Source organism: Procambarus clarkii, unplaced genomic scaffold (assembly GCF_040958095.1).
Source record: "Procambarus clarkii isolate CNS0578487 unplaced genomic scaffold, FALCON_Pclarkii_2.0 HiC_scaffold_131, whole genome shotgun sequence".
NCBI classification, from domain to species: domain Eukaryota; kingdom Metazoa; phylum Arthropoda; class Malacostraca; order Decapoda; family Cambaridae; genus Procambarus; species Procambarus clarkii.
In genome coordinates, this window is record NW_027189164.1 from 1,374,482 (window position 1) to 1,386,981 (window position 12,500).

General features: G+C 36.6%; 1 long non-coding RNA gene across 1 annotated transcript in view; it reads left to right on the forward strand.

Moving 5' to 3' along the window:
* Positions 1 to 4,511: 4,511 nt before the first annotated feature.
* Positions 4,512 to 12,500, forward strand: part of LOC138360910 (uncharacterized) — an 8,666-nt gene continuing 677 nt past the window's right edge. The window contains exons 1-5 of the long non-coding RNA XR_011226709.1: positions 4,512 to 4,544; positions 5,303 to 5,380; positions 8,425 to 8,531; positions 11,416 to 11,580; positions 12,439 to 12,500. The exon at positions 12,439 to 12,500 is cut by the window's right edge and continues 45 nt beyond it. This is a non-coding gene — a long non-coding RNA (uncharacterized lncRNA). The remainder of the gene's footprint in view (positions 4,545 to 5,302; positions 5,381 to 8,424; positions 8,532 to 11,415; positions 11,581 to 12,438) is intronic.

Sequence of the window (12,500 nt, forward strand, 5' to 3'; positions counted from 1 at the left end):
TTAGTCTGCGTTTTTCATCAAGCCACTGTCAATGTGAGAGAACTCGTGTCCATGCTATAAGCCTATACTTGCATAAACCACAAGTGAAGATTAACAATCTTTGGACAACACCCACCAGTGGGACTCGAACCCAGAAAGCACAACTACCTTCCAGTAGATGCCATAACTAGTACGCTTTAACCCACTACACCATCAGACCCTACAAAAGAAGTAGAGACTTCGAGATATATATACATCTCAAATATCTCCAGTTCCCGAGGGCACCAGATAAGTGTGAGGTTAGTCTGCGTTTTTCATCAAGCCACTGTCAATGTGAGAGAACTCGTGTCCATGCTATAGGCCTATACTTGTATAAACCACAAGTGAAGATTAACAATCTTTGGACAACACCCACCAGTGGGACTCGAACCCAGAAAGCACAACTACCTTCCAGTAGCTGCCATAACTAGTACGCTTAACCCACTACACCATCAGACCCTACAAAAGAAGTAGAGACTTCGAGATATATTATACATCTCAAATATCTCCACTTCCCGAGGGCACCAGATAAGTGTGAGGTTAGTCTGCGTTTTTCATCAAGCCACTGTCAATGTGAGAGAACTCGTGTCCATGCTATAAGCCTATACTAGCATAAACCACAAGTGAAGATTAGCAATCTTTGGACAACACCCACCAGTGGGACTCGAAACCAGAAAGCACAACTACCTTCCAGTAGCTGCCATAACTAGTACGCTTTAACCCACTACACCATCAGACCCTACAAAAGAATTAGAGACTTCGAGATATATATACATCTCAAATATCTCCACTTCCCGAGGGCACCAGATAAGTGTGAGGTTAGTCTGCGTTTTTCATCAAGCCACTGTCAATGTGAGAGAACTCGTGTCCATGCTATAAGCCTATACTTGCATAAACCACAAGTGAAGATTAACAATCTTTGGACGACACCCACCAGTGGGACTCGAACCCAGAAAGCACAACTACCTTCCAGTAGCTGCCATAACTAGTACACTTTAACCCACTACACCATCAGACCCTACAAAAGAAGTACCCAGCAAACACAAATCATCTACACAACGTTCGCCTATCTCTTGCCATAGGTGTGGGAATGATTTGCATTGAGAATGGTGCAGGAGAGCCTTTGAGAAACTTTTACTCAAAAAATCCAAACACAAAGGTTTAATTATAAATTGTTTTTCTACAATTATTTTCTTCCAAATGTAAAACAAATAGTTTTTACATGTTTAAATATAAAATTTATGGTGTTTTTTTGTAAAATTCATTAATAAATTGTGAATGATATATATTGGCTGAGTGAAACCTTTATAATCCATTTAGTTATAATTTGAACAGAAAAAAGTATTTTTCCAAATTTTCTAAAAATTGCTCTTTTTAACACAATTTGACTCCTTATACATTCCACTAAACACTATATCATGTTTAAATATATAATTTATGTATTATTCTCTAAAATAATTTATATAAATTATATAAGTTGCTGGAAAGTGGTGTTAAGGATTTTGAAAACATTTTGTTGTGTTAATATGTTCTTATTAACTATGTCTCAAGTTCACAGTTTATCAAACAAGAATATTAACATTCGTCAACTCTTAAAATCTTATATGTTATCTTGCTGGTGCAAAAAAGGGTGAATCTTTAGGAACAGCTATAGTATCTATATATCACAAATGGTGTTTTCCCTAACTCAAACAATGTAGGGTTTATTATTCTACACATATTTCTAATGACTCTTAGATGTTTACATTCTCTGAAGTATAATTGTGAAGGCTGTGTCCATCACTCTCAACACAGATTCTTAAACTCGTCTCTGCAGGTTCAACTATATAATTAGTTTCCATTTTGAATTTCCATGGACATTTGTATCCAAAATGAAACCAATGTGGTTTCCTTCAGCGCCTTCAGCCAGCACATTTGCTCATTCATTTCCACAGATTCCAACAAGGTAGGGGATTTACAGAAATTTGTATATTCATATTGTTATATATTAAAAATATGAATGCAGTTCAATATGATAAGACAAATACATGAGTTTATGATAAATTCGTTTTCTGTGATATACCATTGATATGCTCTTTTTTTCTTTAAACGGCAGACTAAACTAAAGTGCTCACATCAACAGATTTGATGTATAAATGGTCAACGCTCAACAGAGTTAGTATAAATGTATTAGTATAAATCTTACTTGTCTCATTGTTAATTCACATTCAATGTCAACTTGTGGTTTTGATGTGGCACGTTTGGCCAAGACACCCCACCCCATTATGCACCCCATACCCATCTTGTGGGCGGTTGTGGAAAGGGTTACAGAGGCACATAATGGGCTCAGGGACTGAACCCCACAATTCATTTAGCTAAGCAAGTTACAATCTTGATGAGCTAGTTACAAAATTCAATATAAGTCATCACATCAACAATGGGTTCGAGATCGACCTCAAGTACAGGTTCTAAATTAAGCAACTGACATATGTGGAGAGCTAGTATCAAAATTTATATGTTTGTCCTGCACACCGTCCCCCATCCAGTGGGCAGCGGTGGATAGGTTACAATCACTTAGTTGTTATCTACAGTTAGCAACTGGGGATATTTGGCTAAAATTTCTGGTAGCAGATCATTTTGAATGAAATATTGACACATCGCTGGAACATTGGTTATAGAATTGTCTCTAAATTCATGTATCTTTTACGCACTCCATCACATAGTGGACGGAGGGTGTGCGAATAATTTGTTGACACAGTTTACATTTGGTCGGTCTACATCAGCAGATAATGAGAATTCCCAGAGATACTTGTAACCGAGTCTAAGCCGAGCAGTAGTAACATCTAGAAGTCTGCTGATTTTATTGGATGATCCATAGATGTGTGGCTCCTCTTGTATGATATGTATGATAGATGGAATTACTAGTTCCAGTTTCTAGGCAGGCGATGAGTACTCACAATAACCTTAATTAAGCGTCAAAACAAAAATGTGTATACTCTTTTTACTCTCCTGACCTTAGTTCTCGAGCTATGTATTTCATTTTGGTACCAACGTGTTCGCAATAACATTCTCTAGAAGAAAATCAGCAAAAAACGGTCACCAAAAGTTATATGAATACCAGCACCCAATAAATACCTACGTAGATGACTCGCCGTGAGTGCCCAAGAGCAACAAAATGTTTTTACTCTTGGGATTGTTATCACTTCCACACTTGTCCTACAGCGTTAATTTTGGTATCAATGTACTCGCAATGAAATTCCCAACACGGTGATATGAATATAAACGTAGAATAATGGTCGCTGCCCACACCGCAAGAGTGTGGGAAGTGGCGGAAACTGTTACCCAGTATTGGTGACAAGACGACACATGGGCGATACAGTGCTTTGAAAGTTTATAATTATATCACTGTCCTGACATTATTATTGTATGTAACGTCATTCATTTTTGTGCCAATGTTTTCGCAATAGAATGTTCTATGAGCCCGTAGGTAAAAAAGAGCAACAAAGCGTAAGATAGAATAGCACCATATATAAAACAACGCTGGTACATATCATTGAGCGTCAAACACACACGAAATGTGTGTGTTTGATGGTGGTCAAACGATGTTTGATGTGTTTGATCAGGTGATGTCCTGATCCGCATAATTAAAGTATGAATTATGTTGAGAAAAAATAAGAAAAAAGGAAAAAAACAGGGGTGGGAGAAACATGACAGAAAAAGAGTAAAAATACAATTTGGTCAACAAAACAGCATTGTTTAAAATAAAATATATGGATTGACATTTTGGGGGTTAGGTTGGTAGGTTACATTGAGTTAATTAGGTAGTACTTAGTGTTTATCTGTTATAGATAGGAGCTGCCTGGTATGGGCCAATAGGCCTTCTGCAGTTACCTTTGTTTTTATGTTTTTGCCCTGTAACCTAAATGGTTAGAGAGGCACATATATGGGCTTAGGGACTGAACCCCACACTACATTTAGCTAAGCTGGTTACAATCTTGATTGATATAGTTACAAAATTCTGTATAAGTCGTCACATTATCAATGGGTTCGAGATCAACCACAATTTCCTGAATAGATATAACAAAGGGGATATTAATAGGGTATTAAAATTGTCAACACAAGATAGAACACGAAACAATGGGTATAAATTGGATAAGTTTAGATTTAGGAAAGACTTGGGTAAATACAGGTAAATAAATACAAATTTATAAATAAATCTATAAATCCAACATTATGTTTGTAAATCAACTATGTATGTATGAAAAAAAATGACTAATACGTTCGGCGAATGACTTTGACTTCAACTTCACTTTGACTTCGTTCATGTCATCGTATTTTCCGTAATATATAAAGGTTATGACAATGCAATTATATTATTGTGTGCAAATAAGTTTGAAATTTCATGTACCCTAAAAATATTAAAATAAAGAATAAGAATAATTAAATAATTGTTGTAGTAAATTGTCACACGTTCATCATACGCAAACGAACACACAGTTTGGAGCGTCAGTACAAGACCGCCGCCATTTTAAAACACGGCTTCGAATGTAAGTAATGTTTTTCTCGTACTAACACTGTGTAATACAATAGATTTGGTCTTGAATTCACAAATTTAGTTGTTACATCTGACAGAGTATGTTAGACGGTGTAATGCTGGTCCATGTTAACGTATTTGTGGGCTTGGTTGGTTTAAATGTGGAGGCGAGGCCTGGCAGTGCTGGTGTATGTGGAGGCGAGGCGAGGCCTGGCAGTGCTGGTGTATGTGGAGGCGAGGCCTGGCTGTGCTAGTGTGTATATGGAGGCGAGGCCTGGCTGTGCTAGTGTGTATGTGGAGGCGAGGCATGTACAACACTCCCCAATAGGAAGAAAACCCACTGGGTTCTAGGCTAGGTTAGGCTTATCTGTAATAATTGAATTAAGCCTAGCAAAGCCTAGAACCTAGTTCAGTAATTTAAAAAATGTTGTAACTTGAAAAATGCCATTCAATACATTACACAATTTAAATATTTTCAGGCAATCAACACAACCCTCATGTTGGCTAACCCTCTCTCATGTTGGTCAATAATTTAATTATTTTTTTATGGAGTAATTTTTGCTGTTGAAATGTAGTCTTTTTGAGACTACATTTCAAATGTAGTGTGTGTGGAGGCGTGTATGTTAGGTATTACCTAATATACACGGTGTAATATATCTATCTGTGTGAAATAGATTAAATCCATTTATTTGATATTCAGCTAATAGTTCTGTATTTTCTACATTCATCCATGTTTTGGTAAGTGCAATAATATGTATTGTTTCATTGCAGATTAGAGATTCAAGATAGTTCTAGATTTCCGAAGTACTGAAACGCGCGCCATACAGGCTTGGTGGATCTAGGTGCAAGGTAAAATTATTTACATTTACTTTTGTATTTATGTTTTGTATTTATATGCATATATGCATTTATATGCATTATTCTATAGAATAATAGATCTCGTAATAATTTTGCAAAAATAGTGGCATTTACTATTTTTAAAAGATTATTAAAAAATTTACTGATATGGTGCATTCGGAAGGGCGAAGAGGGAGAACGGCCTGTTGACATAGCTCGGGTGCAGGGGGGGGGGGGTTGTGTAAAAGCCTGGTTTGTGCCTCGGAGAGGCTATGGGATCCAGTAAGTTCAGTAGAACTTCGGTTTCAACCCTTTTACCCTGTTGTAGCTCAGTCGATTAAGGCAGTGTCTGGGATGCTCCCGGACGCAGGTTCGAATCCTCGTCACGGCCCTTGTGGATTTGTTCATTTGATGCATCACGTTATTGTGATCTGTGTGTGTAATTCTTCACTTGCTACAGCAACAGGAATGTGTGTGTATGTATTTGTGTTGTTGAATATGACCGAAAGTGTAAGATTAATGATTCTAACACAAATCGTCTGAATATTTGTTTTTCTTCACTGTCGAGAGTAGTTAAAAAAATTTACTCGAGTTTATTTTCACACTTTATTTATGGTCCTTAAGTCCCTCTCCTTAATGCTGCTGCTGTTTCTCGCATCTTTGCATCGCTTGTATGTTTGGGGGTTTGGCCTCTTGCTATATATTGATTCCATTTGTGTGTGTTTGGGTCTCAGGCCCTCTCGCAATTTCTGTTGAACAAACCCCTTTTCCTAGTTCTGCATCTCTCCTTTGGTACAAATTTTGTTGTGCTTTTATCATATATTTCACAAAACTTGACATACATTTCATTTACTTCATGTCCTATCAGCAAGTGTTTGTCAAATTCTTTAAGGAAAGTTTATCATCCTGATTGCAGATCTCTAGCGATATTATGTCAACTTCTTGTGGATTCGCAATCATTATTTAATTTACCTTTAGGTGTTCTTTCACCAGCACAGCAACACTGTACCTCTCCCAACCAGTTTAAGATAAAAACTAAGTACTAACTAATTAACTCAATGTAACCTACCTTACCCCCAAAATGACAACCCATGTCTTCTATTTTAAACAATGCTGTTTTGTTGACCAAATTGTATTTTTGTTTTTTTCTGCAATGTTTCCCCCCCCCCCCACCACTCTACCACCACATTGAGTTTAGTAGCTCTGTGCACGTCAGGTGCTGTTTAATATACAGACCTACTCCTCCATTTGACCTAGTTTCTCTATCACATCTATATCACTTTGTGCTTTAGCCCTGGTGGAGCTTGGTCCACCAGGCTGTTGTTTGGAGTGGCCCGCAGATCCACATACAGTCTGCATATGATATACAGTCTGTTGATCAATTAAACTACAGTAGTTAGTTTTTATCATCCGAATGCACCAATATGTGTTCATTCTTCCCAGATGAAGGAACTAGGTAATATTCATCATCTGAATGCACCATCTGATGCTTTAACACTCATGATACACGAGAGGTTTAAAAAACTTTTAAAACTTTTAAAACTTTTTGACCTATGTATTTAAAAGCAATTCTAAAGTTAAAAAGTGTAGCATAGGCCCCTCGCAGAATGTTCTTAATATGATCCTCAGGTTATAGTTTTCTATCTAAAACCACCCCTAGATCTCTTTCTTGATCAGAATTCTTTATAGATCTCAGTGGCTCGATCATAGAAACTGCTCTAAATCCTTGTTGGCCTGGATTGTGGAGGTCATTGGTCCTCTATAAAACTAGTAATCTGACTCCTGATCACTCTCAAATAATTTTATTATGTGGGATGTTAGTGCAACTGGTCTATAATTCTTTGCCAATGCTTGTGTTGTGTTGTGTTGTTTTGGTAGTGATGTGCAATGTGTTGTTTTGGTAGTGATTCGTCCAGTTCTGGTAGTAGTGCGGTTGTTGTGTAGTGTAGTACTTGTGTGCTTGTTAATGACTTGTATTCCAGTCTTGTGGGTATCTCCTTTCCCCTACGGGCCAACTGCTTTGTTCTTACCTAGCATTTTGCTTTGTTTGGGTATGAATGTTTGTGTGCCGTATATTTTGCAAAATTTGCCATATATCTCATTATTTACTCCTCTGCCTAGCAACAAGTCTGTCTAATTATACTCATTAACTGTTTTTCAAAGTTCCCCATAGTGTCCTTTATTGAAATCGAGTTCATGAACCGTTTCAATGTTCTTATTTTCTTCTAGATTATATCTTAAAGTATATTTAAATGTTATTGTTATTATTGTTATTAAATGTTATTGTGACATTGCATTGCAATTGAGCTATGTTGTTTACCATACCGTTCATTTCGTGAGTATAAGTATAGATGCCACACTTGTGACAGGTAAAACCATGCCTTTTTTGAAAAACAGCACCGTCTGTTGCACGTAAGAGCAACCCACACTATATTATGTTGCGATATTATTTCAATATTTCCGATTGTATTGATAATTTGAATTTTCATAGATTTCAATTTATTTTCATTTCGATTTAATAATTTTGTGTGACATTGCATTGAAATTGAGCTGTGTTGTTTACCATACTGTTCATTTCATGAGTATAGTTTATTTTTTATTTTTTTCATTTCATTTTTTTAGCTGTTCTTATTTTTCAGTGATGGGAATATCAGATCATTTGATGTTCCCAATTTTCTGATGGAAGCATCAGACCATTATAGAATGCATCGGATGAGGTAGTTTGGAATGGTGGGGAGGACGAGAGGGGGGTATGGTGGGGAAGACGAGGGGACAGAGGAGAGGGTAATGGTGGGGAGGACGAGGGGACAGGGGAGTTGGGGATGGTGGGGACAGGGGAATGCTGGGGAGGACAAAGGGACAGGTGAATGGGAGATGGTGGGGGAGGAAGAAGGACAGGGGAGGGGAAAATGGTAAGGAGGACGATGGGACAGGGAAGTGGGAATAGTGGGGATGATGTGGGGACAGGGAAGTGGGAAGGACGAGAGGACTGTGGAATGGGGAATAGCAAAGTGAATTATAATTATATATATTAATTAATTCTTATAAATTTCCAGAAGCCTGTATCAACACCCACACTAATGCAACTGAAAGAGATGTTGAGACAAGTATTGCTGATATGTTGAAGAACGCCCCAAACAAACTCGGTGGAAACAGATACAAGGTAAAGTTTGCCAATTTGCTGTAGTCTAATTCAATTTCTTTTTAGTAATCTTCGAGAACATTTATGCTATGAATAAGATAAAATAATGTAACTGATTTTGATTTATTTACTATTTATTATTTATTTACCGTTATTAGTATAATAGATCTCGTAATAATTTTGCAAAAATAATGGCATTTACTATTTTAAAAAGCTCGGGTGCAGGGGGGGGGGGTTATGTAAAAGCCTGGTTTGTGCCTCGGAGAGGCTATGGGATCCAGTAAGATCGTCCTTCCTTTCCTCCCTAGAATCTGGATGTAGCAGGTGCTCAATTGTCAAAAGTGAAAAATTGGTTTTGTCTTCCGAATGCACCATTTGTGTAAATTTGCTAATAATCTTTTAAAAATAGTAAATGCCATTATTTTTGCAAAATTATTACGAGATCTATTATACTAATAACGGTTTGATAAAATACAGTAGACTGCCTACTGGATAATAGTTCCAGTCCACCTGTAGACAGGGATCTCACATCAGCTTGTATATTATACAAGGATAAGATTTGATTTACTTTTGTATTTATATGCATATATGCATTTATATGCATTATTCTCTAGAATAATAGATCTCGTAATAATTTTGCAAAAATAGTGGCATTTACTATTTTAAAAAGCTCGGGTGCAGGGGGGGGGGGTTTGTGTAAAAGCCTGGTTTGTGCCTCGGAGAGGCTATGGGATCCAGTAAGATCGTCCTTCCTTTCCTCCCTAGAATCTGGATGTAGCAGGTGCTCAATTGTCAAAAGTGAAAAATTGGTTTTGTCTTCCGAATGCACCATTTGTGTAAATTTGCTAATAATCTTTTAAAAATAGTAAATGCCATTATTTTTGCAAAATTATTACGAGATCTATTATACTAATAACGGTTTGATAAAATACAGTAGACTGCCTACTGGATAATAGTTCCAGTCCACCTGTAGACAGGGATCTCACATCAGCTTGTATATTATACAAGGATAAGATTTGATTTACTTTTGTATTTATATGCATATATGCATTTATATGCATTATTCTCTAGAATAATAGATCTCGTAATAATTTTGCAAAAATAGTGGCATTTACTATTTTAAAAAGCTCGGGTGCAGGGGGGGGGGGTTTGTGTAAAAGCCTGGTTTGTGCCTCGGAGAGGCTATGGGATCCAGTAAGATCGTCCTTCCTTTCCTCCCTAGAATCTGGATGTAGCAGGTGCTCAATTGTCAAAAGTGAAAAATTGGTTTTGTCTTCCGAATGCACCATTTGTGTAAATTTGCTAATAATCTTTTAAAAATAGTAAATGCCATTATTTTTGCAAAATTATTACGAGATCTATTATACTAATAACGGTTTGATAAAATACAGTAGACTGCCTACTGGATAATAGTTCCAGTCCACCTGTAGACAGGGATCTCACATCAGCTTGTATATTATACAAGGATAAGATTTGATTTACTTTTGTATTTATATGCATATATGCATTTATATGCATTATTCTCTAGAATAATAGATCTCGTAATAATTTTGCAAAAATAGTGGCATTTACTATTTTAAAAAGCTCGGGTGCAGGGGGGGGGGTTTGTGTAAAAGCCTGGTTTGTGCCTCGGAGAGGCTATGGGATCCAGTAAGATCGTCCTTCCTTTCCTCCCTAGAATCTGGATGTAGCAGGTGCTCAATTGTCAAAAGTGAAAAATTGGTTTTGTCTTCCGAATGCACCATTTGTGTAAATTTGCTAATAATCTTTTAAAAATAGTAAATGCCATTATTTTTGCAAAATTATTACGAGATCTATTATACTAATAACGGTTTGATAAAATACAGTAGACTGCCTACTGGATAATAGTTCCAGTCCACCTGTAGACAGGGATCTCACATCAGCTTGTATATTATACAAGGATAAGATTTGATTTACTTTTGTATTTATATGCATATATGCATTTATATGCATTATTCTCTAGAATAATAGATCTCGTAATAATTTTGCAAAAATAGTGGCATTTACTATTTTAAAAAGCTCGGGTGCAGGGGGGGGGGGGTTTGTGTAAAAGCCTGGTTTGTGCCTCGGAGAGGCTATGGGATCCAGTAAGATCGTCCTTCCTTTCCTCCCTAGAATCTGGATGTAGCAGGTGCTCAATTGTCAAAAGTGAAAAATTGGTTTTGTCTTCCGAATGCACCATTTGTGTAAATTTGCTAATAATCTTTTAAAAATAGTAAATGCCATTATTTTTGCAAAATTATTACGAGATCTATTATACTAATAACGGTTTGATAAAATACAGTAGACTGCCTACTGGTTTTACCTGTAATAAGGTTTGATACAGATGATTATGATTATGGTTTTGGCATAATGGAATACATGATGAAGGAATTATCAAAATTGACATTTTTATCAGGGGATATCCTGAATATTGTCAAAATGACGGAAACCCATATGTCAAAAACACATGGAGATATACCAATCCTGGAAGACATTCTTCCATCCCCACTTGAAACTGTTGAGCAGGTGGAAAGTCTGTCACATGAGCTAAAAGTTAACAGTGAATATAAAAAGAGTATGGTAAGTGTTGCTTAATTCTTTTAGCCTGAGTATGGTAAGTGTTGCTGAATTTTTTTAGCCTTGTACATATGTCTTTTGATTAGTTTTTTTGCAGATGAAGGAAGGTGGGGTGGCACATAATTGATTGTTCAGTGTTATGTTTAAGGTACAAATAAAACAAAAGCAAAAGTTACATCAAATTCGTTGATTTTTGTAATAGTTGAGAAGGAAAATATTTTAATGCTATTTATTTAATACAGTTGGAAATTAGAAAATCTAATGTTGAGATTGAAAGATATATATTATTCTCTATTACCTTACAGCTTATGCATTATTTTAACAGGTCCAGACGCTGTCTCAAATGGGCGGTGCAAGCTGTGGAGACACAGTGAGACGAATGATGAGGAGGATAGGGACCTATGGGGTCTGGTCTCAGTATTCACTCGTTGGGCGCAAGAGGAAACGTGTCTTCAAAACCTTGGATACTGTATTTGTAATGTAATAATAAGTACGTAAATTTGACATTTTTTTGGATTATATATATGTCTGCATGTATTATGTATTATACTTGCATGCTTGTTAATGACTTGTATTCTAGTCTTGTGGGTATCTCCTTTCTCCTACGGGCCAAATGCTTTGTTCTTACCTAGCATTTTGCTTTGTTTGGGTATGAATGTTTGTGTACCTTCATTGTATATTTTGCAAAATTTGCCATATATCTCATTACTCCTCTGCCTAGCAACAAGTCTGTCTAATTATACTCAATAACTATTTTTCAAAGTTCCCCATAGTGTCCTTTATTGAAATAGAGTTCATGAACCGTTTCAATATCCTTATTTTCTTCTAGATTATATCTTAAAGTATATTTAAATGTTATTGTGACATTGCATTGCAATTGAGCTGCGTTGTTAACCATTCTGTTCATTTCATGAGTATATTTTATTTTCTATTTTTTCATATCATTTTTTTTATCTGTTTTTATTTTTCAGTGATGGGAATATCAGATCATTTGATGTTCCCATCAGAAAATTGGGAAAGTCAGATCTTTTGATGTTCCCAATTTTCAGATGGAAGCATCAGACCATCATGGAATGCATGGGATGAGGTAGTTTAGAATGGTGGGGAGGACGACAGGGGGGATGGTGGGGAAGACGAGGGAACAGAGGAGAGGGTAATGGTGGGGAGGACGAGGGGACAGGGGAATGGAGAATGCTGGGGAGGACAAAGGGGACGAGGGGACGGAGGAAGACTGGAGAACAGGGGAACACCTAAATAAAAGCCAACAATGTTATTACTCTGTGGCTTCTTGTCTCCTGACAAAAAGAATTATAATTATATATATTAATTAATTCTTATAACTTTCCAGAAGCCTGTATCAACACCCACACTAATGCAACTGAAAGAGATGTTGAGACAAGTATTGCTGAT